Below are 4,652 nucleotides of genomic sequence, written 5' to 3' on the forward strand. Positions count from 1 at the left end.
ACCCGTATGTTCTACATCCGATAGGCTTTAGCCTCCTTCTGGTTCCTTAAAATTGCTCAGATTCACCACATTGATGCTGTCTTCATTGTCATGCTCTCCCTTTACCCCATATATCCAATCAGTTTCCAAGTCTTATCATTTATGCCCCCCTCTCACATATGTCCCCCTCTCTCCACTAAGAGCCACCACTTTAGTTCAAGCCCTTATCATCTTTTTCCTGAACCATCACAATAAGTTACTGGTTGATCTCGTCTCTCATATCTCCTCTCTCCAAGTTACCAAAGTGATTTTCCTACAGCACAGGTTACTTCCCTTCCCAAACTCCAGTGGCTCCCTATTAGACCTAGGATCAAATATAATTTCATTTTTATCTCATTCTTTTTAGATTTCTATTTTTTGTTTGTATATGTTGTAATATATAGTTATTAATACAATAGGCATATGTAATATAATTTATATACTACTTTAATGGTATCTAGATGGGAAGATTATGTTTGAGGATGCTTCCTTTTCAAGTTAAAGCCTTTTTATTAGGTTTTTTAAGCCTCCTAGAAAATACTTTTTAAAAAATCAGCTGCTCTTCAGGAGCCTTTCCATCCCTGGCCAAGAATCCATCATTTCCACATATCGAGTGGTGGTCCAGAAAGGGAATAAGCATTTATTAAGCACCTACTATGTGCCAGGCACTGTACTAAGCACTTTATAAATATCCCATCCTGACAATCTTAGGAGATAAGGGAGATATCAGTCTTAGGAAATATCCCCATTTTATAGTTCAGGAAACTCAGGCAGAAATTATGTGTCTTGAAAGGGTCACACGGCAAGTTTCTGAGTCTGGATTTGAACTCAGGACATCTTGACTCCAGGCCCAGTGTTCTATCTACCTAGTTGTCTCAATCCAAAATTTTCTTTTCAATGTCTTAACCAATTTACTTCTCAAAACTGCTTCACTCTTTCGAAGCCCTTTTCTTTAATCAGTAGCAGTGATGGAAAGAGATTCTATGCCCATAAGGTCATTAGTTTCTTACTCAAAATGTCATTCACGTTCCTTGGCAATTATGTCTAAGTTTTCTGGCTATATCGCTCATACCCATATAATTTACCAGCAACGGGCAGTAGTCATCAGGCTTGACAAGGTTTAAGGGGTTTTCTGTCACACCCTGGATATATGTCCCTGGAAGACAGCAGATCTATTATTATTATCATCAGGTCCATTGGATCCCTTACAATCCAGTTTCTGATTCTATGATTCTATTGAGTTTGCTCTCAAAGGTTGCCAATGGTCTTATAGTTATTAAATCTGTATTCTTTTTGACTTTTCCACAACTTTCTATACTATTAAATACATACTCTACCACTTATGTTCTCCTTCTTTCACTTCCATTACAGTGCTCTTCTTGTGTGAATACTCCTTTTAAATCTTTGCCGGGTCAATATCCACCTCCTACTGTTCTAAACATGAATATCCCCAAGACTGTGCAACCCTTTTGTTTTCCTTCCTTCTTTATATTCTCTCCCTTGGTGATCTCATCTGTTCCCTTGGGTTAAATTATCACCTGTAAGCAGATGACTCCCAGATTTATATACCCATTCTCAATCTTTAATTCACCCTGTACCAATGCTCCATTGAACTCAACTTGTGTCTCCAAGTGTCTGCTGAATCCACCTGGATGTCCCAAACTGATTCATCTCCCCTAAACCCCTACCTCAGTTTCCCAATTTTTCCCAGTTTCCTATTTTTTTTATGCCACCATTCCCCTTGGTTGCTAAGGTTCCTATCACAGTTATCCTTTGGCTCTACTTTCTCCTTCACCCCATGGATATAATCAATTGCCTAGGCCTGTCAATTCTATTTCCATTAATCTCCTCCTTTCTACTCACATTAACACTACCTTAATTTGACCAGCTCGGTGACACAGTGGATAGTGTGTCTGGCCTATTGAACTCTTCCTGAGTTCAATTCTGGCCTCAGATACTTACTATGTGACCCTAAACAAATCACTTAACACTGTTTGCCTCAGTTTCCTCATCTGTAAAATGAGCCAGAGAAGGAAATGGCAAACCACTCTAGTACCTTTGTCAAGAAAACTCCAGATGGGGTCACCAAAAGTTGGACATGACTGAAATGACTAGATGACAACGAAAAGCTCCTGCTCTACCTCTTGACTGAATTAATAACCTCCTAACTCAGTTCTCTGCCTCCAGTGCCTTCCACCCCCTACTCCAATCTATCCATTACACAGCTATCAAGATCATGCTCTTATGTCACTTCCTCACTCAAAAATAGTCAAGCTCCATATTGCCTCCAGAATAAGATATATGATGGGCTTTTAAGGCCCACCACAACTCTACCTGGCTTGAACCTTCCTTCAGCTTTATTCCACATTACTCCCTTTCATATTAGCTTTCCCCTTAGTCACAATACTCTCTCCCACCTCTCTGAAATCCCTCCCTGTGGCTGGGAATGCACTCACCTCCTCTCAACCTTTCTGAATCCCTCTCTTCCTTTATGGCATGATGCTCTTCATTTAGCCCACCCTAATGTCCACTCCACAGATGCACACACTTTTACACTCCTCAAATCCTTTTGTGCCCAGTCATTCCCTGACTTGCATTACCCTGTATTATGCTATATTGTGTTATCAGTAAGGTAAAAGATATTTTTAGCAGTAAAATTTATCTTCCCAGCTTGAAACTGAAGAGGCAGAATTTCCATCCTCCTCTAACCATTTGCATACTCCTCCCCTTAATATAGGTACCCCATGTCCTCCTAGCCAGGGACTTCCTTCACTGGGCCTCTGGACCTGGAACCAGGATTGAGCTGAGCTGAGAATCATCTGCATCTTTTCCTAAAGAGATTTCAATATCCTTCAGTAAGATAATAGCTGCTTGCTTTTAAATCTGCTGTCTGAACAAAGACTGCATCTCATGTCTGAGCTAGGGACCCACCGTTCAACCGCTTGAATAAATCCACATCAAAATTTATATCTGGGTCTTGCTCGCTTTTTTCGGCACAACACCACCTTGATTTTTAGGGGTGGCTTCTTTTCTATTCCTGCCCTAGCAGGAAACCAGGACAGCCTGAGCCAAGAAACAAAAGCGGGGGAGAGACTGGGAATAGGAGGGGCCTGGAGTAAAGATGAGGACATTGAGGTCAAGAAATAGATTAGTAAGGCAGAAGGGATATTTTAGGGTCTTTGGGAGTCTGAAGTCAGGGGAAAGGGGGCAATTGGGGGAGTTAGAAGCCAAGAGGGAGTACTCTGGGGCTGGTTAGGCTCTGAGGCAAGAGGCAAGAGGCAAGAGGCAAGTGTGAGGTAAGGATTGGAATTGTGAGAAAAGAGCCATGGAGTCAACTACTTAAGTTGCTTCCAAAAGGGGTTCATTAAGCAGAATACCTGCACCTGTGCAGGAATGCCTTTTCTGCTTTTGTCCAAAGTCCATCTTCATATAACATGCAAAGATAGTAACCCTTTGCCACCACAAAAAGAGCTGCCATATTTTTGTACATATGAGTCCTTTTCCTTTTTTTTTTTTCTCTTTGGGATACAGATCTAGAAGTGGTATTCCTGGATCAAAGGGTATGCAGTTTTATAGCCCTTTGGGGATAGTTCCAAATTTCTCTCCAAATTTAGAATGGTTGGATCAGTTCACAACTCCACCAACGATGTATTAGTGTTCCAATTTTCCCACATCTTCTGCAATATTTATCATTTTCTTGTTTTGTCATATTAGCCAATCTGATAGGCGTGACGTGGTACCTCAGAGTTGTTTTAATTTGCATTTCTCTAATCAATATGATTTAGAGCATTTCTTCATATGACTACAGATAGCTTTAATTCCTTCCTCTGAAAACTGCCTGTTCATATCCTTTGACCATTTATCAATTGGGGAATGACTATTCTTATAAATTTGGCTCAGTTCCCATCAATTGGGGAATGGCTGAACAAGTTGCGGCATATGAATATAATGGAATACGACTGTGCTATCTATATGAAATGATAAGCAGGCAGATTTATGAAAAACCTGGAAACACTTGCATGAACTGATGCTGAGTGAAGTGAGCAGAACCAGGAGAACATTGTACACAGTAACAGCAACACTGTACAATGACTAACTTTGACAGACATAGCTCTTAGCTATGCAAAGACCTAAGACAATTCCAAAAGACTCATGATGGAAAATGCTATCCACATCCAGAGAAAGAACTATGGAGTCTGCATGCTGACGAAGCATATTGTTTTCTCTTTTTGTTGTTTTTTTATTTCTTGTGGTTTTTCTCTTTTGCTCTGATTCTTCTTTCACAATGACTAATGTGGAAATATGTTTAATATGATTGTACATGTATAGCCTATATCAGATTGCATGCTGTCCTGAGGGGAGGAAGGAGAAAAATTTAGAACTCAAAATCTTATAAAAGTGAATGCTGAGAACTAAAAATAAATAAATAATTTTTAATGGAAAAAAAAAAAAAAGATACCTTGCCTGGACAGAAAGTTTAAAACAAACACTATTGTCTCACTAAGGAATTTTGAGGTTCAACACAGTTGAACTTTGAGGAAACACCACAGACAGTCCTCAACTTGTAACTAACTACCTTCTTTTGACCTATGACTGCCTTTCCACAAAAAAAGGGAAAAAATCCAAAATACAAA

Source organism: Trichosurus vulpecula, chromosome 3 (assembly GCF_011100635.1).
Source record: "Trichosurus vulpecula isolate mTriVul1 chromosome 3, mTriVul1.pri, whole genome shotgun sequence".
Taxonomy (NCBI): domain Eukaryota; kingdom Metazoa; phylum Chordata; class Mammalia; order Diprotodontia; family Phalangeridae; genus Trichosurus; species Trichosurus vulpecula.